The sequence below is a fragment of the Antechinus flavipes genome, chromosome 3, assembly GCF_016432865.1.
Source record: "Antechinus flavipes isolate AdamAnt ecotype Samford, QLD, Australia chromosome 3, AdamAnt_v2, whole genome shotgun sequence".
Lineage (NCBI taxonomy): Eukaryota > Metazoa > Chordata > Mammalia > Dasyuromorphia > Dasyuridae > Antechinus > Antechinus flavipes.
Genome location: NC_067400.1, coordinates 315,793,007 through 315,816,570, shown reverse-complemented (window position 1 = coordinate 315,816,570; position 23,564 = coordinate 315,793,007).

The window sequence follows — 23,564 nt, the reverse complement described above, 5'->3', positions numbered from 1 at the left end:
GCTTGAGCTGGGAGTCTCCTCCCTTATCAGCATGAAGCAGTTTTGAATGAAACTTTGCCCCCTGCCCTCAATGGACTGATATGGGGATTTGGGAATGGTTGATGAATGACTATTAAACTCTAACTGGGTCATCTATTACTGTGTGTTTAAGATTTGGGATGGAACTTGTTAAAATTGTGTAACTATTGCTGCTATGTTTGAGGGATTTTTAGAAAATCATACTGTACTAGTCTTTTATGTATAGGGATTTTGATTCACTCTTGGGATTGATATGTGGAATTGTTATTTGATAATTCCTTTCTGTGAAAAAAAAAAGGGAGGAAGAGATAGGAAATTAGGGAAACTGAATTTTTCTCAGTACCTGAAAGAATGGGAACCCCTAGTTCCTATTCACTTTGCTTAGGCACTTCTGCCCCACTCCTTATCTCACCAGTTCAGACTGAATTGGAAGTCCTTCAAGCAGTCCTTTAAACTTACCAGACTATGATTGCTGGTTATACTTTAGCTTTGGACCCCCAAATTCGGTTGGAATTGCCCTGGCAGACACCTGTCTTGGGACAGGCAGTCTCTCTGATCTGTTTCTCCAGTCCTATAACCCCATTTATTAGTATTTTGGCATTCTCAAAGGACATTGCAGTTTGGTATCATACCTCTAAAAGTTTGGGGTTGCCTGCCTTGATGGTCTAACTGTGCATGCTCTGATAACTCAACTCAGAAATCCAGATCCTTTCTCTATCTTGGTAGCGGGGTTTCCCAGTCTGTCTATTCTCCCAGGAGAGGACAGATGGAGCCACTTTTGATCCCATTTTCCCCCCTGGAGTCTATCAGGCAGAGAATGCTCTGCCATTCCTTCCCTTCATAGTAGGGCTAGGGCTGCTAGACACCACTGTCCTTAGCACCAAGGCCTCCCTGACCAGCTGTTCTGGGTGTGTTGAGTTAAGTGCACAAATGACCACAGATCTAACTTACAGTGAAGTGTCCATCTCAAACTGGATTCTCTGGCTGAGATGGTGCTCCAACTGCAGAGGATCTGATATGTAGCAACAGAGGGTCTTTGTACTTTTGTTAACTCTGGGATTGTCAGGGAGAGATTTGTCCTTGCCATAAGTCCTTGCATTTTTTGTTTTATTTTGGTTTATGTTATGCCACAATTTCCTTTCATTATTCTACCTCAGTTTCCCTAACTGTTCTACCTCAATTTCCCTGAATTGTTCTGCCTGGTTGCAACATCCCCTCTCCTAACCATTAAGACTGATATAACTTAGGGCTAGATACTCTAAGGTTATAAACTGTAAATGTTTAATCCAGATAAGGAGAAAGACCTCTATCTTAGACCTCATGACTCCAGACCTTTCCAACTTAGCAGAATGTCTGGTGCTTACTCTGCCTCCCCCATTCTGCCATTGTTCTTCTTAATCCCTAAACCCTATAAAGAATCTCTAGAATCCCACATTTGATACTGGATACTTGGAGATGAGAATCTGATCCAGTCAATTAATTAAACTCTTCAGTAAATTAATTATTATAACTCTCTAATCTCTATCCTGCCTCAGTTTCTCTGGCATTACACTCTATTCAGATGCTCTATTATGCATATGCACACACACAAACACATTAATTTATACTCTCTTGCTCTCAGCCATGTATTTATATCCAGACACAAAAGAAATCCTCATGTGAGAATTGGATGGTGATTTAGTTTCCACAGAAACTTAAATTAGAAAATTGAAACCTAAGAAGTGGGAGTCTGGGACCCACAAGGACATAAAAGAATGTAATCAGAGGTGGAGATTTTGGATATGAATAGGAATCCTCTGGATTTTGTCCGCTTTAAACTATCCCCCAAAGAATGTAAGACTGTAAGCTCTTTAGGGGCAAGAATTGGTTTATGAAATGAGGAGTGGAGATTTATACTCTCTATACACTCAATAGGGAATCAGGGGACTTATCTTTCAGGACAGGAAATAAACGACTGCCTTTGTGGTTTCAAAAATGTTTCTACTCATATAGGCACCCATTCTTACAAGATCGTAAAGTAAATCTTTTCAACATTCATCAATGAGTCAGTGAAGTTCTTGATAAGATATTTTCCTTCTTACACACCACACACAAATATTGTTGTTCAATCATTTCAGTCATTCATGTCCTACTCTCTGTGACTGACTCCATTTCTTGGCAACAATACTAGAGTGGTTTGTTATTTCCTTCTCCTGCTCATTTGAGAGATTGGAAGAGAGAGACATCCAAGATTAAATGACTTGCCCAGAGTCCCAAAGCTACTTAAGTACTGGATTTGAATTCAGATATTCCTGAGTCTAGCATTGTATCCATTAACTCACATAGCTCCCACTCTCCCCCAACAAATATACAAAGATAAAAATACATACATTTTGTGATTTATAAGCATATGTACAGTCTGAGGTATATATCCTTATACTGATGTTTCCTAAAACATTCTAATTTCATGATTTATCAACTTCAAATTCCTTAACTTACATTTCATTCCCTTTCAGTCATACATCAGGATGGTCATACCCTTTATCTTGTCATCATCCAGAACTATTTCACTGCTGTCATGCAGGAAGTGGAATTTGAAAATTCTTCTAATTATAGCTTTGTATCTTTCCGTCTCTCTTGGGTCTCACTCCTCCTAATCTTATTCTTTTCTATTAAATTTAATATTTTGGGGAGAGAATTAACAAGAACTTCTTTCCCTCTCCTTATCAAAAAACAAAAGAAAATAGAAAACAAATATCCTTGTAACAAAAACCTTTCATCAAACAAAACAAATTTCTTCATTGGCCAGGTCAATAATGTACGTTTGATTTTGCATCCTAAATTGATCATTTCTCTTAAGGAGGTGAATAATTCACTTCAACAGTCATCCTAAGGAATAGTGATTGGTTATCCTGAGCCTCTTCCTTCTCTTAACAATCTCCAATCACTCCAACATCACCTTCCCCACCTCCACCAATTGACACAAGCCATTATCCCAGCTCTGGCTCACTTGTCTTCCTTCTGACTCTTTAGTTAACCAGTTAAAGAACACACTGCCCTCGGGTCTGAAATCCCCTAATCCTTTGTCCTATTGCTGCTTCCATTTTATTCCCTCTCCAAATCTTGCTTTAATGCATTGCCAAGTTAATCTTCCTACAGAACAACCCTGACCAAGTCACTCCCCTGCTCAAAAAGCATTACTGCTTCCCAATTGCCTCAAAGATTAAATATAAACTTCTCAAGTTGGCACTTAAAGACATTGACAGTATGGTTCCAGCCTACTTCTTAAGAATTATTCCACAGTATTCCCTTTCACATACTTTATATTTCAGCCAACCTTGTTTATCGTTTATTTTTTGAACTCAGCTCACTGAATCCCAACTCCCATGCCTGTGAATGCACTGTATCCTGGGCCCGTGATATAGTTCCACTTCACCTCCATCTTTTAAATCTGTAGTTTCTTTCAAGGATCAGTGTGTGTACCTGTGTTTCCTTGAAAAGTCTTTCCTCATTCCTGTGGTTACAAGTCCTCTCTCACTCCTCCAATTAATGTGTATGTGCACTTCATTGACTCCCCCATTACCTCTAGGTTCAAATATAAAACACTCCATTTGACTTTTAAAGTCCTTCACAATCTGGCCTCTCTCTACATTTTTCAATTTTCATATACTTTACTCAATCCAAATACTCTATGATCCAGCAACACTGATCTTCTTGATGTTCTAAATACATGAGGCTCTGTCTCCCCAGTTTGAATTGGCACTGATTGTCCCCCTTATCTTAAATGCTTTTACTTTTCATTTCTGTCTCCAGACTTCTCTGGATCTCTTCAGATTTAGCTCAGACCCCACCCTCTGCAAGAAGCCTTTTCCAGTCTCTGTCCTCATTCCATTCCTCCCACTACTAGTGTCTTCCTTCTGAAATTACTTTCTATTCACTCTTTATATATCTTGAATATAAATTTTTGCCTGTTGTCTCCCCCACTGGAATAATAGTTTTTTGAGGATAGAGGGCATGTTTTTGTCTTTCCTTGTATCTCTAGTAGGTAACACAATTGTTGACTGATTGACTAATATATTTATTTATTTTCATGTGGTATTCTACCAATAGAATATAAGACCTTCAAGAGCAATGGTTATTTTTTTGTTTTTTGTTTTTTGTCCTTTTTCCTTTGCTTCCCTAGCACCTAAGAAAGGGCAATGCATTTTTGTTAGGTTGGATCAAATTGGAACAGAGAGAGAACACATTGAAGATAGGATGACCAGTTAAGAAGCTACTATAATAAACTAAGGGAGAAGTAATATGGTCTTGATTTAAAGGAGTGGCTCTGTAAGTAAGAAAGAATGGATGGACGCTGGAAATATTTTGGAAATAGAAGCAATAGTACCTGGGCATCTCATTGGATGTGGGAATGGGGTTAAGGACAGAATCAAAGCTGATTTTAAGTTTATAAGCCTATGTAATTCTGCCATTCATAGAAACAAGAAAGTTTAAAGAAAGATCTCTGTAAGTGGGTGAGATAGGGAAGTGATGTCACAACTGAAGACATATTAAATTTGAGGTGCCAGTAGAATATCCCAGGGGCAATATCCAATAGACAGTTTGAAATGTAGGGCTGCTCTAAAAAGGATATAGAAGGACTTGATTATATAAATTTGGGGAATCATTTCCATAGAGACCATCAAAGAACAGAGTATTCAGCATAAGAAAGTGATTGAGTCTAGGGCCTTAGGGCATATTAACACTTGGAGTGGAAAAGAAGTATATATAAATGTGTATATAGTATATATATTCACACATGTCTATATATATTGTATATGTACATATGTGTGACATATACATGTGTGTGTGGTTATGTATATAGGCATTGTACATTTGTATTTATGCACATATATGTATATAACTATATGTGTATATATAGTCATACACACATACATGTGTGTATCTACACCTGTGAAGAACACTAAGAAGGAGTAAAGATGTAGGAGAATAATGTTATGGGAACTAGTGGCAGGATGCTGTCATGAATGAAAAGTGGTCATCATTGTCAAATGCTCCATTTGAGCATTGAAAGCCTTTGACTATATGGCTTTGACTATTAAAGAAATCATTAGACTCTCCATAAAAGCAGATATCCTCTATATTACCTCCCAAAATAATCTGATAAGACTATCTTCCAGGAGCACTATATTTTATTCTGAGATCCAACCAACCTATAACATTGAGGGATCCACTGGCATGAGCCTTTGAATTCAGTTTTAGAAAATTAAAGGCTAGGAAAAAGGCTGTATTTGTATTTGCAAGGTGGATAAAAATATATTTCTCTCCCAAGTGAAGCCTTTAGCATTCATCTTTTGACTAACCTATTTGCATGGACCCTGAAGTTTTAGGAGACCCATCTAACCTGTGATTACTTGAAGTAGATACAATTACTAAGATTTATATTTCCCCCTCAGGAAAAAACAAACTACAGTTAAAGCATCCATGGATACAGATAGATAAGTACACATTCAGATACAGTATACAGAAATAGACACTCACTCAAAAGATTGTGTGGGTGGAGAAGTAAGAAGGTACTTCTCTTAATGGGAAGGTGAGTTAAAGGATGGGTAGATGGGGAATGATGAAAGCAAGTGGGAGAGAAGGTAAGTAGAAGAGAGAATAAACAGTTGGGAAAGTGACCACAAGATGCTAGTCAGCTAGTAAAATAGAAACTCTAATGCTGTCCCTGGCAGCTGAGAAGCAATACCCTCCAAATGTGCTCTGAAGTCTGAGTCACAGCCCTACTACCACAGGGATTGTTACAGGCACATCAGTCATTGGACAGCAGAACTGAGCACACCCTCTGCTGCTATGCGGAGAGGTCTAGCTGGGTGCAGTTAAAACGGGGATGGAGATGGGAAAACCTAAAGTCAGAGGTGAGCTTCCAGGACTCAAACACTCTCTTTCTCTGAGCTGCTGCTAAACTACTTGGTACACCAGGCAGAATGTTTTTTAAAGCCCTTTAAATCTGAATAGTTTTCCAAAGGAGCAAAACTGCAAAGCCCAAAGAAGGAAATGGCAGTGAGGAGTTGCCTTATTCTTTTGATAGATAGCACAGCTATGAGTAGAAGGGATCATAGCTTTAGTTGAAAGGAACCTTCCAGGTGATCAGATAGAACCCTCTCATTTTACTGAATACCAAAAAATTTAAAGGACATTCCCAAGGTCATGTTACCAGTAAGTGGCAGATGGAGGATTCAAACTATAGGTTTTTACTTTCATATCCAGTGTTTTTCTACTTCTCCATTCTGACTCAATAAAAGAGCTTAATTTGGAGGCAGAATAGATGCAAGTACCCATAGCTCTACCACTCTTAGTCTGGATGACCTGCTCAAGTCATATAATCTCTGTGATCCTCAGTTTCCCTATCAGTTAAAAAGAATTTGTAGTATTTACCTTATGAGGCTGTTATGGTTATGAAATGATTATTTTATACATTCCAATCATATTTAAATATATATTATTATCATTATTATTTCCTGATAGGGAAACTAGGTGATTCAGTGACCACATGAGGCTGAGGAAAAGCTTCTAGAACCACCTTTGTAGAGGGTAACCTCTCCATGCCTTCCATATTCTATGTTTTGTTATTGTACTCTTTGCCCCTTCTCTGTTTCATATATCCTGACTTCCCATTTTTTTTATCCAGTGTCAATAATGAACCTCAATTTTGTTTCCCAATTGCTCTCTCTGCTTCTTGGTTTGGATTCTATTTTTCTTGACCCTAGATTGTGTCCTCACCCTAATTAGTCTGGACACAGCTTTTCTGAGGAAAATTCAAGAGACTCTTTTTCCCCCTCTATTACACACCAGAGTCCACTGAAGGCAGCATCCACAGTTCTCCTAGATCAACGAGAGGTTGATCATCAGGAATGAGAAGTACTCTAAGGGCTCTCTTCCCTACTCAAGCTCCAAGCTTGCAAGAAATCTTTAGCAGAATAAAGAGCAAGCCCTTCTATGCTAAACTTGAGCTCAAGCCCCCTCCTAGATACTTCAGTCTTCTTGAATGTCCGAAAATGTTCAGATGTTTCCCTAAGCCCTTTTGCACTCTGTGAGGTGAGCTGGAGTGAGGGCATCTCACAAGAACCTATAGATGTCAGTGAAACAGGGCCATAGCTGAGTTGATGAGAAGGGGTGAGTCATGGAGCTTCTTCCCACTTTTCCACTCCTCTCTTCACTGTATGCCCTCCAAGTGTTGTATTTATTCTCAGCATACCCTGACTTACATAATAATCACATCTACATGGACTTTATTGAAGTTTACAGAAGGACCTTGAGAAGTCAAGAAGAGCCAGTATTATTATCCCCATTTTATAGATAAAGAAATTGAGGCTCAGAAACTTGAGATGACTTGCCTAGGGTGCGATGGCAAAGAAATAATAGCACCAGAACTCCAATCCAGTTCTTCTGGTCCCAAATCCATTATTCTTAGTTTTTACATAAAAATAGCCCTTAGCACAGTGGTAAGCACACCTTGGACACAATAAATTTTTTTATTCATTCATTTTTCCATTCATTCATTCATTCTTTTTATAGCAGGGGTTGTCTTGATTTGTCTGGTAGGGAGACAAAGATCCAACTCTAGCATCTCCTACCCCTATTCTTCTCCAAGGGAGGTTTTGATTCCTGCTAGGAGGAAAAGCAGAAAATTGGAGCCAGAAGCTGCCACTTTGGTCTCCTTTGGAAAATAGGAAGAGACATCTATCTATCTATCTATCTATCTATCTATCTATCTATCCAATATTAGTCTAGGAGATGTTTAACTCCTAGAATTTAACTTTGCTAAGTTAAACTCCTAATTGCCTTTTCTAATTGAGGAAAGGGGGGTGGGCTTTATATCTAAGAGTTGATTCCCTTTCCACTAAATATCTGCATCTTCTTTGATGTTGGGCAGTCCTAGGCCAGCATCTCCCATGTCTCACAATAGATACTAAAGTTCTTCAGAGAGCTGTTCTCACTTCAGCAGAGTTTCCCAAGCCATTTTCCGTAAACTGCGATATTCCCACATGTCATGAACAAGGATTCCATGTGAAAATATTGATATTGGCAAAAAAATTTGGAATATGAAATTAAGTATCCAAAAATGTTTATTACATATGATCATTTTGGAGGACATGAAAATAACCTTAATTTCCTCTATTTTTGCTCTTGCCACAAACTCATTCTATCCTGAATCAACTCTGAAACTCTTCCCTCCTTCTGTACCTTTTGTCTCAGGGATCCTCTATCCTTCAGATTGAAGAGGTTAGAGGGTGATGAAAGAGAATTCCACCCAGACTTTCCATTTAAAGAGGGTACCTAACATAACCATCTTATTCCCCTCTTCCCCCCGTTGTACTCCTTTGGACTAATCATCCCCTACCATGGGCCCCTTTACCTCTTTCAACTTCTTTTTATGTGCAGTTTTCTCCTATGCTCCTTGAAGGCAGATGCTTTTGGCGGTTTTTGGGTATCCCCAGTAATTAGCACATAGTAGTCACTTAATGAATATTTATTGACTGACTATTTTGTAGATATTTCTATACCCCTATATTATCACTACCTCCATCCCAAACATTTAGTGACAGCATTAATATAGTTCAAACCACAAAATGTTCTGTGGCCAAATTTGTTTAAGGTATGTTGCATCTAATGACAGTTGGTTCTTTCCCAGAAATCTGAGAGAGGATGGGGATGAGGACGATGTAATAGATCAATGGTTCTCAAATTGTTCCTGACACAACTTGGGTTTTCATGAGTCATTTTCAGATACCATGACTGTACGTCCTGGACTTTCAAGGACCTTCAGTATTGATTAGGGGTGGTGGGAGAGGAAATGACTGAGGCCAATGCCCAGGATGCTACCTGGCACGTTTAAGAGAATCCATGTATTAAGTTTTTCATGAAAAGGAATGGGGGGAGCACAAATTCCCCAAAATCAGTTAAATAGCTGGTTTGATGACTGGGTCATCAGACTGCCATATATACTTTTGCACCCTCCTAGAGATAAGAGTATTGTGTAAATACTTAACAACAAAAAAAGCCTACTATGTGCCGGCTATTGTGTTAATTTCTAGGGATACAAAGAAAGGTATCCTTGAGGATGCCCTCAAGGATCATGAAGAAAAATAAAAAGAAGCTGAAAGGAGAGTGGTGAAGTGAGCACATAATGGGAGGGATGATAAAGTCTATAGGCATAGAATTAAGTAGGAAATGATGAGGTGGCTGCCCTGGCTGCCCTCGTTAAGTTAAGGATCTGGATGGGGAGGGGGAGGGGAGAGAATGTGCTTAGGATATACTTTTATGCTTAATTTACAGAATTAATATTTTCTTCATCACTTTTTTAAATCTAAGAATGAACAAAACTCGAAACAAACCATGATTTGTGACATTTGCCAATTTTCAGAGGTGGAAATGCTCACCCTGAAAATTTAACAATTGACTTTTATGCTCTGGGATGATCTGGCTTCCATATACCTCTGGTTAGATCAGAGTCCAGCAAAAAGCCTCACACACAGAAGAAGCTGAATGTGTTTATTTACTAGAAGTGAATTGAATTGAATTGAGATGAAAGTACTACTGTGACAGCCCCAAGAAACAGTTGTATTGCACTTAATGAATTGGCCAGAGAAAGTCTGGAGAGGAGGCCACCCACACAAATGTTTGTTCTAACCAAAATGCTCATTTGCCAGCATGGAAATGACATCATATAAATTGGCAGGCAATTATGACCAAAACTCATGATTCACTTACTGCCTGTTGTGTAGACACAGCCTACTGGATAACCTCTCAGGTCTCTTTCAGCTCTTAAGTTCTGTGATTCTTAATGATTATGAGAAACTTGACTTACCATGGAAAATGTAGCACTGGGAATTCATATAGCACTTGAGAATCAAATATAGATGAAAACAAAGACTCAGAATTGGGGGGAAGGTGGGAAATAACAAATAGAGGGAAAGATATATTCTAGCAGACTAGCAACTGTTTTTAAATGCTGTATAGAAACTCATAAAGTCCCAGCAGATGACTGGAGACTGTCTCTATGCTTGACCTCTCTTTCTCTCTTTCTAGTCCTTTCCTAAACAGCCTATTAGCTTTGGGAGACGGGTCTTCCTGAGCAATGTGCTTGATTTAATAGGGAGCTTGTCCTCTTCCTTCCCAATTGCTTATAGTCAGTATCCCTTTAGTACTATTGTGAAGAGAGATTCCTCCTCCTTTTTGCCATTAACAACTTACCCATCTTCTTTGGCCCTATCAAAACAAAGAGTGTATGAGTTTTCATTTTGGATCTCTCCAGGTAGTAAATGCTGTACCAAATAGAATTCTTCCTTCTGGATGGAAAGCTGCAGAGGAAATAGAGAATTAAGATGAAACATGAATATTGTGAAAATGGAAATGGACTTTGTGTTGCCTCACCTTAACTACATGCATAATAAGGTCTCTTCTATCAGGTAGAGTAAGTAGATTAATCACCCCATGCTACCATGCCTGATTGTTGTTGCCTCATTCTTTTTTCAAATCTCTTTATGCTAGTTGTTCTTTGAGCTAACAACAATAATAATTTATAATAATTTTATTTATAACAGCCCTTTCATTAGAATATAGCATAAACAAGACAATTATAATCATGAAAAAAATTAGAATGAACGTTCCCTACAATTCTTCTATAATATAGAAAATCAAATGCAAGACAAAATTATTATCTTTTCAATACATACTCAGTATTAGGATAATAGCTAATATTTTACATGTAATTATTTTTTCTTAAAATATGATATTTATGTAAAAATGACCTTTGGAACAAACTCAGGTCACATGGAGAGGCATCCCTAAGAGTTCTCTAGATCTCTTAAGATGGAGCCAGTTTTCATTCTCTACCACACTGGTTGACTGTAAATGAGCTGCATCTCTAAAACTAGAGACACTGAGATAATCACTCTTTTTTCTGGTATAATTTTCTCAGTATATTCCTTCCTACTGGTCCAGGAGATGAACATCACAATTTAATTTCATTTTGGGATCCATGAACTAAACCTGGGAGAGGAGAAGGCTTGTTCTTTCTTTTTTACTCTTGCTCCAAGAAATGGAGCTGGAGGAATTTGTTTCTTTTCTATATGCTGTTAGTCGTTCTCAGTTTCAAGTTCCTCATCAGATCCAAAAGACTGGAAATTTAAATCATGGAGATTTTAGAGCCACTATTATAGTAGGATGGTATAGCTAGGCTAGCAAGGAAATCCAGAGAAACAAAGGTATCTGGGACTTAAATCTAGGGAGAGTTTTTTGGACTAGAAACTGATACTGTGTTCTACTGGACTTGAATTGTGTCGAACCTAATCCCCTCTCCCTTTTCAGAGTATGAAATGGTACATGAGAGGGGGCATTTGTGTATTTATGACTTTATGTTTTGAAGTAAATATTCATTTGTAAAAATTAATCCAGACAGCTATATGGCACAGTGGATAGAGCACTGGCCTGGAGTCAAAAGGACTTGCTTTTGAATCTGGCCTCAGATAATTAACATTTCTTAGCTCTGTGATTCTGGGCAAATCACTTAACCCCAATTACTTCACCAAAAGAAAAAAAAAAGAATCAAAATTCATCTGACTTTTAGTGGTAAAATGGGCATCATTAGCTATATTTGGGAACACCATCAGGCAGATAGAACTACATTCAGAGAGACTAGACATATTCAACCCCTTTAAGGAGATTCCCCTAGGAAACTCCAGGGGAAGTATGAAATGTAACAGATCTGACTTTCTGACAGTTGGGGCTGGATAGGCCAAATTATATTTATATCCTTATTATGGTTATAAAGCCTATATTATAAAATATGGGGACCTTCAATTAATGGAACTTATACTATAACTTTATTCTATGTTGCAATGCTTTTAGGGAAAAAAAGAAAAGCTAAATTGCTGAAATGAAGTGAGTGAAGGGTCTCACATCTCACCAAGGAGATCTATGGCATATTGGGGTAGCCGAGGCAGAGCCACTGGAAGAACACTGAAAGCAAGAGCCAGATTGTTGCCAGGGGTTCTAGCTAGTAGGGGAGCCTGAGAGATGGAGGAGAAAACCACAGTCAGTCAGTAGAAAGCCTGAATTCTGAAGATGTCAGAGAGACAGAAATCATGGAGATTAATGAGCATTGTTCAGTCTTCCCACAAGGGGGATGTAAGCTCCTTGAAAGCAGGGACTGCTTCCATTTTAATCTCTGTATCTCTATCATTTAGCATCATGTCTGGCAAACAGTAGGTGCTGAATCCAACCAAAATGATTTGATTTAAAGGCATCTAAAAGTTATCCAAAGGAAAACAAAAAACTATGGACCACAGACTGGGAAAATAGGACCCCAAGTAAGATAGAATTATATAGAAAAAATTAGGAATGGCTTTGGTCAAAAATGAATTGCATTTTTTTATCATTAATGTGAAATTTTTATTTTTATATGTTATACATAGAAGTTAGTTTTGACTACTAAGTAATAGATAAGGTTCACTTATATTGTAATAAATTTCTATGTAATAAATATCCATGCCATCTTAAAAAAAAACTCACTTAACAGCTGAGAGAATATGCCATATTCTGGTATTTTGCTTTGTTGAATATTTATGAAATATTTGATGGGGGGAACTTTTTTAAGACTATCATGTTTAAATTTTCATCACCACTAAGAAAGGAAAAGAAATAACTATGATATGGGTAGAGTTTTGGACTCAGACACAGGAAGATGTACTTTCAAGTCCTATCTCTGACATTTCTAGAGATTAGACTATGAATGAGCAGATCATTTAACCTCTGAAGCCCTATGGCAGCTTAAAAAATGCATTTAAAGTGAGAAAACTTGAGTTCAAATTCCATCCCTTCTATTTGCTAGCCATGTAATCCTAGAAAAGTAATTTAACCTATCTGAAATTGTTTCCTCATCTTTTCAAAAGAGAGAGTTGAGTTGGACTAGATGTCTCTAAGGTCCATGAGCCTATGGAAACTTATGGAGCAGCCTATTTTCCTTTATATGCTTGCCATCAATTCCTGGTTCATCTCTCAAAGTCACATATAGTCTATCCATCAGGAATCACATTCAGATTACTAAAAACCAATAAACAAGTAGTTAGGGGCATAGTAGATAGAGTATTATATTTGGAGTCAGGAAGATTTAAGTTCAAATCTGGCCTGAAACACTAGCTCTATGACCTAGGTATGTCACTTATTATCTGTTTACTTCCATTTCTTCATCTGTAAAATGGGATGATAAGGAATGTCATAATTCTTGTGAGGATAAGATGAGATAATTATTTATAAAGCACTTTACACATTGCCTGATACATAGAAGGTTCTTCATAAATACTTGTTTAAAAATCAGATATCAGGAATTTATTTTGATAAAGCTTCAAGTAATATTCTGGAGTCATACATATAATGTCTAAGGTTTCATGTACTTCATCTAGAGTTCTGTACAATCAAAGATGACATTTTGAATAATGACTCTAAAGTGTTACAAGGTCCTCAGTCATCAAAGAGACATTACTTTCTGTTCACTGAAAAGCACTTACCTTAATAAAGACAATCAGAAAGGCTGGTTGGTTGTTTCAGGCTGAATCTTATGGAATTGTTGCTCTTTAGTGGGGCCATTGTGGATTTAAGACAGTCTTCTTCCCCCGTATAACCTCAGAGAAATAGTTTTAGATAAGAACTTCATTAACCTGCCTTGGAAGCAGTGGTTTCAAAGTTGATGTTTTTTATTTTTCTTTCTGAATTTAAATGACACCAAATAAACTAAGCATTTCTTTGGAACAGAAGGGGAGGATAGGTCATGCTGCTTTGCAAGAAGCCTTTCTCAGGCCTCCTTCCCTCAGTGCCTTTCCCCCACCAAGATTATCATCAAATTGACCCTAGTTGTATGTAGTTGTTTGAATATTGTCTTCCCAATTAGAGTGTGAGCTTCTTGAGAACAGGGATTGGTTGATTGTTTTTTACTTTTTTTGTATCCCCAGTGCTTAGCACAATTCTTGGCATACAGCAGATGCTTATTAAAGGTTTATTGACCAACTAATTGATTACTGAAGTCAGTGTTGCTAAGTTCAAATTCCTACTCTGCCACTTTCCACATCTGTGACTATAGGGAAATCACTTCAATTTTCTGTACCTCATTTATAAATAGAAAAGTTTAGACTACATAGCTTCTAAGTTCTCTTTGAAATCTGAGTCTATGATTCTTTATATAGGCAGATTTAAAAAAAAAAAAAACAGAAAAGTTATGATAATGGACCAAATGAGGGAGAGATGCTAGCTTCTATTTAAATGGGAAGTAACTGCCTTCTTCCCCAAAAGTCCTTCCTTGATGCTAGGGATGTCCAGAGCCTCAGAGCTATATTGTCAGAAAAAGAGTTTAATTAACTAAGCCTGGGGTCACATCTCAGAAAAGCCACAGTCCTTTATAAACCTCTTCCCCTCAAGCCAGTCCTTCAGACTCTTCCAACCATTCACAGAAAGACATAGGTTACTGTTTCTAGAATTCTCCTAGATGTTTCAACTCTTTTACAGTCACAGAGATACAATGTTGACCCAGAGGAGAAGCATAAACTAATACAGGGAGTCAGTTGCACTTTGGTTTTAAAAAATCATTCAGATATAAATCATACAAGATTTTTTTTTTGGTAGAATTTGTCAACTTATTTGGATTTGTCAACCTTATTTGGATTTATCATAAAATACCCCTACCCTAGTGATAGAATTTTGGAAAGAACAGATATACCTATTTGTATCGAATGGGCAGGTACTGGATATCCATTGCTTGTAACCACATAATACCACTTTCTAGGATGCAGATTGCATTCTAAGACCATTAAATCTCTTATGTGGAGTACTCTACCAGAAACCCAAACTAGAGTTTGCCTCTTAGAACTAGTATTATCAGGACATTTTTGGTCCTATTGACCTTCATATAGGCCATACGGCTGAGGGATTAAGTTAGTTGAAAGTGCAAAATCCAGCCAGCTGGATCTTCAGACAATACCTTTATAGAAGTCTCTGAAAAAGAAATGGCAAGTCTACTTTTGGAAAATAATCAATGTAACCAATTTTATTAAAAGCAAAAACACCAAATCACATGATTGTCTTAATAGTTATAGAAAAAAAAAACTTTTGACAAATTAATTCAATTATGCTACAAAGAAACCCTAAAAAGTACATTTGTAGAGATTTTAAATTATCTATCTAAAGCCAAAAGCAAGAATTATATGCAGAGAAGATACAAAAACAACATTCATAATAAAAATAGAAATAAAGCAAGGATGCATCTTCTCCTGTTATTACTTGATATGACTCTAAAAATGCTAGTGTAGTGATAAGATGAGATGAAATTAAAAGCATGAAAATAAGCAAAGAAGTGACAAAAATATCCATTTTTGCTAAAGATATGCTAGTTTACTTAGAAATCAACAAAGAAACTTAATTGGGGCAATTGATAAATTCATAAAAGATGTTGGTCATAAAAATAAACCCACAGAATTGACACCTGTATAAAATAATAAGAAAACCCTGGAAATAATAATAGAAGAGTCAGTCTCATTAAAAATAACCATTAAATGTATTAGGAAGTTAATCTACAGAATTACACTAAAAATAATATAGATTGAATTATAAATTGCTCCTTAAAGAAATAAAGAACAACTTAAATATTTGGAGGATTTTCAGTGCTCATGGTTAGTCTGTGTCAATGTAATAAAAATGATAATACTACTGAAATTAATTCATAGATTTAATTCTATGTTAATCAGTCTACCAAAAGGATATTTTATAGAGACAGATAAATTGACAAAGATTCATTTGAAGCAGCAAAAGGTCTAGAATATCAAGGGAACAATGGGGAAAAGGAGTAGGAAAAAAGCATAGAGTTTCCAGACATCAAACAATATTATAAAGCAGCAATCATAAAAATTACTTGGGGCTAGTTTAAAAATAGAAAAGTAAATCAATGGAACAGACTAGACAAAAGAATCATAAATAATTGAACTCAATAACTCACTGTTCAAAAAACCTGAATATACAAATTACCTAGGGAGGAACTTCCTATTTGACAAGAACTGTTCAGAAAAACTGGAAAGCAGTCTGACAGAAATTAACATCTTATTCTATACTATATAATAGATTTAAAATGACTATGTGACTTGAATATTAAAAATCATATCATAAAAAATTATAAGAGAAGCACAGTCTTTCATAGCTCTAAGTAGTATCTTAACCAAATAAAGGAAAGAGGCAAGAGATAAAATAAATAGAAAATTTCTATTATATGAAATTGAAAAGGTTTTGTATAAATGAAATTAATACATTTAGGATAAGAAGGGATGTTATTGAAGAAGAAAAATTTTTGTTATATCTTTGATAAAGGTTTAAAATCCAAGTTATATAGGCAATTAATAGTAACACATAATGTCAAAAACATTTCTCATATAATTGTCAAAGAACATGAAGAACTGAAAAGAATTGCAAACTATTAACAACCATATGAAAGAATGCTCCAAATCACTAATAAAAACACTAATAAAAATCAAAACAAAGTCCAAAGATTCACTTCATACCTAGCAGAATGGTAAAGATGATGAAAAATAGAAGAGTCAATATTGGGGAAGTTAATACATTAATTGGTATAACCACTATGGAATGAAATTTAGAATTATGGAAATACTATAACAAAAATGCCTGTATCCTTTGACCCCAAAATTTCACTGTGCGGAATATAGCACCAAGGAAGCCAGTGACAAAAACAGAGGCTTCTTATACATCAAAATATTTATAGATGCAATTTTTTGATGAGAATAAAGAATTGGGAAAAATGTTTATGCCAATTAGTTGGAAAATGGCTAACTGGTGCTACATAGAAGTAATATATTGTCACATCCTATAAGAAGCAATAAACATGAGGAATGTAAAGAAGCATGGCAAGACATATATAAACCAATACAAAGTGAAATAAACAGAACCCAAAAAATAGTATACACAACGATTGTAAATGCAAGTAAATGCAAAGAATAACAATTACAAAACAATCAAAATGGAATGTTACAAATTTATAAAAAAAAAAATCTTGGCTTTAAAGAAGAGACATGGGAAGTTATTTCTCTCCATGCCTTTGTAAAGACTGAGATGCACAGTTATGGAACATTGTTTATAATGCCATGTTTTAAAAAAATAGTTTATTGGTTTTGCTGAATTTTTTCTTCTTCTTTTACAAAAACATCTGAAAATGCTGGGGTGAAGTTAGACAAAGGGGGGAAATCTAGGTGATATAAAAACAAAAAATATCAATAATTTAATAAAATAACTGAAATGTATTCATTGAGTTCTTCTATGCTTCCTTCTAGTTGTGATAAGCATAGAAGTATTCTTTTGTAATGATAAAGCCTTGAATGTCATCACTTTTGGGGAGATCATATCACACTACTGTTCTAATGACAATGGTGGTGGTATTTGCTAAACTGGACTTCTGGCCAGGGTGAAAGGCAGCATCTCAGACTTGATACATACTTTATGGACAGATCATGTCATTTGGGTGATGGTTGATATGTCCTTGTAGTTTTTTAGGGGTTTTGACAGTACCTCAAGATTTTCTGAACTGATAGTGAGGAAAGGAGTGATCTATGAGAGCTAACATTTATATAGTACTTTGATCTGCTAAACCATTTACATATTTTACCTCCTTTGTTCCTCACCACAAACTCAATCAGCCAATCAACAAGCATTTATTAAGTGCTTACTATGAGCCAGGCACTTTACTAGGCTCAAGGTTTATAAAAACAAAAAGTTAAATAGCCTCTGTCCTAATCTTATCTTTTACAATTTACATCTCTTGAGAAAAAATTTCCATGTATAGATATAACTCCTTTCTGAAGGAACGGATCTGAATTTTATCCAGGCCTTCCTGCTTCCATCCTCCCTTCTCCCTCCCCCAGCTTCTTTTCTAGTCATAGATGCTGGAAAAACCTTTCTGAAACAGCTCACTTTTTTAAAAGGGAGCAATGGCAGTGGTATTCAGGTAGGTCTATGTGATAAACCTACGTGATACCCTCCTCTGCTGTTTGATGAATGTAAATCAAGTGAACACGAGTACTATCATAATAGCTTAAAGTACTCAGTTCAAAAAATTCCTAACATTAAACCAGAAGTTTGGTTCTTGATCCTAATTTAAATTTGTATTTGCTTGCAGTTAAAATCTTTCCTCCTTATATTTTTAAATAAAATTAGGATATTGGAAACATTTAACTAAAAAAAAAAACAAATAAAGAATTTTATAATGCATTGCTGGGCAGTCTTAGTGAGAGAAGATTTGGGAAAGAATAGAGTTTGAAGAGGTGAGTATAACTAGTATAGCTTTAGACTGAGTCTTTTGTTCTGAAATTCTTCTAACGGCTGGATAGCTCTCAGTATCTCCCTTTTCTGCCACATCTCTATTCTTTTAGCTTTTTTCTTTTAATTTCTGTCAGTTGTTGTTTCAATACCATCAATGCTTTTTATGAAATATCCGAGAATACCATCTCCCCAATACTTATCCTCACTCCTCTTAGATTATATATGAACTTCTTCAAAATTCTTAGTTGAAGCTTTAACCTACATTAGGGTTCTAAGATTGGAAAAATTACTAATTGATCTTAGGGATAAGAGGAAATTTTTATCCATATACATTACAAATTTCAGAATATCAAAGTTTTATTATAGAGATATCTTATAAAATGATTGGAAATAGATGCAAAGTTATTGAGGGGAGAGACACTTTTAGGTGGTGGGTTAAAGTGTGGCTTTATATAGAAGGTGACTTGAACTATCTTGAAGAAGGCTAATAATTCTAAGAGATAGAAATTAGAAGAACGAGCATAATTCAGAGTATGTAAAAGTTCAGAGATTAGAAATAGAGGAAAAGTATGAAGGCCATTCTGTTTGGAACAAAGTTAGAAAATGTATAATAAGGATAATGTAGAATAAAGATAGAAAGGTTGATTGAAAACAGATTGCAAAGGACTTTAAATGCCAGAGTAGTTTATATTTGATCCAAGAGGCAATGGGGCACTATGTGAGTTTATTGAGAAATGTAGTGACATAGTCAGAACTTTATTTTGGGAAAATCATTTTGGCAGTGGTGTGAATGGTGGATTGGAATGGAGAGGTACTTGAGACAGAGAGGCAAAATAGGAGGCTATTGCAGTAGTCCAGGAGAAAGGTAATGATGATTTGAAATAAGGCAGAAAAAAAGTATATATATGAGATGTTACAGGGGTAGTAACAACAAGAGTTGATAATATGTTGGATCTGTAGGGTAAGAGTGAGGAATCAAGGTAGACAACACTGAGGTTATGAACATGGCTGATTAGAAGCCATCAAATAGAGAGTTCAGAAAGGCGGGGTTAGTAGTTGAGGGAAGGGAGAGAGAAAGATTTTTGTTTGGGGCATGGTTTAAAGTGTCCATGGGATATTTAATTCAAATGTGCAATATGCAATGGGGAATGGGTACTCAGGATAAAAACCAACGCTGGCTCTTTGCCAAGTTGGCGAAATTACAATTCAAGGAAATAGAATCTTGGGGGCAAATAATTGGTTGAGGGAGAATTCATTGTGCTCTACTTAAGGTGGAAGTGGAACTTCAGGAAGAGAATTCTAAATGGGAAGTGTTTTGTGAAATACTATCATCCCTCTATCTCTAATCTTTCAGTATGTTGGTAGTACCTCTCATTGATTTGCTAAAGCACTTCAAGCTTGTTTATTGGACACTACTGGTAGAATTCGTGTTTAACAATGTAAAGATTCCATTTATTTCAATCTCTATTTTAATCTACCTAAACTCACAGAAAAAGTTCATTATGACATTACCATGGAGACCACAGACTTTTCCCTCCATCGCAGCCCTGTCATGCTTCCCCTAAGTAATGTAGAAAGAAACAACATACTATCTAGGAGAAGTTTCTATTCATAACCAAAGCCCTTCTTGAGCTGTAGAATCATCATCTTGAGGCACTTATATTCTATCATTTTCAATACTGACCACTGGAACTCAGAACACCTTCAGATAACCTAGCAGTTTAACAAATGCTAGAATTGTCAAGCAATTTAAAAATAGGTTTAGGTAACCTGTGCATATTCTTTGACTCAGTAATGTCACTTAAATGAGAATCCCTAGATTTATTGGCTTGAATTATCCTCCTCATTGCACATTCACTTTCTGTTCTGCCACTTCTTGTTATGATCAGTTTATAGTTTGGTATAGTGAAAAAAGTGCTGGATTAGGAGTGGGAGGATGTAGGTTTCAAATATGAGTTCTGTCACTATCAGTTTGAACTTAGACAACTCATTAATCTCTATGGAGCTCACTTTCCTCATTTTTCATATGCAGAGTTTTGACTGAAGTCCAAGTTTCCTTTCACCCCAATTGATGATCCTGTAACAACAATAAAAACAATAATTGTAATAGTAGTAGTAGTAGTAGTAGTAGTAGTAGTAGTAGCTAGCATTCATATAGTGATTTAAAATATTTACTTACTATTCCACTGACTAGCCATTCCCCTGTCTCTCTCCCTCTCTTTGGGTCCTCCTATTCTCTGAGACACAACAATATTGAAGAATATTACCCAAACTTAGTTGATAAAGCAGAAGTAGGGTTTGAGAGAATTGACTCCAATTTTTAAAGATGTTCTACTGTGAATAAATTCCATAAAACAGCATTGCATGCTAAAAAGAACTCTTTCAGGAAAGGAAGCCAATTGATGTGACAAACTTCATTATTATCTTATTTTAAGAAATTGCCACAGTCACCAACCTTTAGCAACCTGATCAGTCAGCAGCTATCAACATCAAGGTAAGACCCTCCACTAGCAAAAAGGTTATATTCATTAAGGATTCAAATAATGATTAGCACTTTTTATCAATAAAATATTCTTCAATTAAGGTGTGTATATTGTGGTTTTTAGGCAAAATACTATTGTACAATAAATAGACTAAGGTATAATGTAAACATAATTTTTATAAGCATTGGGAAATCAAAAAATTCATTTGATTTGCTTTACTATGATATTCACTTTATTGCAGTAGTCTGAAAATTGAACCCAGAATATCTGCAAGGGAGGCCTATATATCATATTATTTGCTTCTATGATCTTCTCTCCCAGGTACATACATTAAATTTTTGCCCCTCCCCTCATTTATAACAGTTTATAGTATAGGAGGTCTTGGTATCATAAAAAACAGAGGGCTACTTCCAGTAACCATCATACACTGGCAAAATTATGGTCCAAGGAGAGGATATAGAAGGTAGTATGCAATAGACATAACCTGAAGCTGGTATGGAGATCTCCCAAAGTGTTATCCTACCAAGCCATAACTTTGAATTCCAGGGAAGCATTCAAGAAATGGAGTAGTGTCCAGTTCAACAGCAGTAATTTAAAATTTTCAAATGCACTTTATATACAGTTTCTGATTTGATCTTAAAATAATTTTGTGAGCTAGATCCTACAAATACTATTATCCTCACTTCCTAAGATGAAGAAAACCAAGACTAAGTCACTCAAAATCATCCAGGTGGCAACAAATGTCAATGGTAGGATGTTAACCTTGAATTTTCTTGAATCCAAGTGTAGTATGCTAACCTATAGGGAATGCTACAAGGAGTCAAGCAAACACAAGTAAGACTGGGTCTGAGTTCAGTTCTGACTCTCTTTCTGGTTCTAGGGTCATTATTTTTTAAAAGCTAAGGAAGAAGATGAAACACCCAAATCTGGGAAGAAATACCACTATAATTAAGATAACAGGAAGATTTTTACAACGAATGAAAATAGATGAAGATAAATCATGTAAGACGCTTTTCTCTTAAAATACAAGTAATGCAATTATAAGATGTAGCCATGGAAATTATAACAGGTCATGCTAGATGACAGAATGATAAGTACAAACAAGAGAGTGATTATGTGGATTAAAAAAAAATTAAAGAGTGAAAATCTGTCATCTGTCACTTTGCCAATATTGTCCAGGGAAGAGAGTCCCTAATTGTAATTAAATACAAGATCCACTCCCCTAAGGCAGTGATGGATGAACTAATATTTTCTTATCAAAGAAAAAAAAGAGAATTAAAAATATTCTCAGAGCATATATAAAAAATATGAGAACAAGAGAACTGATAATTACCACAAGCAAAATTGATTTGTATTAAGTTATATATACTTTGCATTTATTTACCTATGGAGTTGTATCCCCTAGTGAGACTATAAGCCTCTTGAAGGCAGGGACTATTTAATGTTAATCTTTATTTTTCCAATGCATAGCAAAATTGTCTTGTACATGATAGATTCTTAATAAATTTTTGTTGAATTTAACTAAATCAGGAAAGATCAGGGCATACAGCTTCTTTTAAGGGCTTTTGTGGTCCTTTAACCATTGTCTTTATTCATGAATGCAGAAAACTGACCACCATCATTTAATCTCTCTGACTCTTAATCTCCCTTATCTATATAAAATGGAAGTAATAAGACTAAAGCTATTTTATAAAACTACTATTTTAAAAAGCCATTTGGAAACCTTTAAATTCAATTTAACTAGATAAAACTTGTTATTAGTTGTGTACATGAACAACAAAGCTTTTTTTTAGGGGGAGGGAGTAACTCTTAGTTACTAGGAAATAAAATAGGTTAGAAAAATACATTCCTCAAGCAGTTTGATTAAGCCAAGATTTTCCCATAATGCTCTTTTTTTCTTGCTTAAGTAGTATAACAATACCAACAATGAAGTAAGAGTCAAATGGAATGCAAAAATTAATCGAGTTCTTTTTAAAATTGAATTTAAAGTCTAAATTTTAGACTGGCAAAGATTTAAACATATAGTAAGGGAGCTACTGAGATGACCATAGTTTAAAAATACTGTGGAACAGTTCTACCTTCCAAAGGAAAAAAAAAGTCTCTTTTCTTCCTCCAAAACAATCTCCCAATTCTATACCTGTTTTCATTTGAAGAAATGTTTGTAGCTATAGCTAATCATATTGAGGCAAGTTCCTTTTTGTCTTAGACTAAGTGTACTTAATGCCCCCTAAAAATTCCCCAGGGAGTAGAGATCCCTAATGACTCATATTCTGTTTTTATAGATTCTCAGAGACAGACACCCTGCTCAAGAATATCAACATTGTTTTCCACAAGCGGACAACTGGCTGACATTTGGGATGCTTCCTCTTTGCATTGGTATATGAGCCCAAAGAGAGGAAGTAGAAGTAAAGTCTTTCTTCTACTGTGACTCATAAAAATATATTTCTGGAAGGATGAGGGACAGTTGCACTCAGAAGACTCTATTCTCTTAGATGAACTATATCCTGCCCATGTACTATAATAATAACTAGATTTTTTAGAATGCTTTAAGGTATGCAAAATGATTTACATGTTCTAGCATTTTATCTTCACAAAAATCCCTAATGTAGGTATTATTATTATGCCCATTTTATAGTTAAGGAAAATTAATTACTGAGGTTAATAACTATTAAGCTACTTGCTTAATATTCAACTAGTCTGAGTCTGGATTTGAAC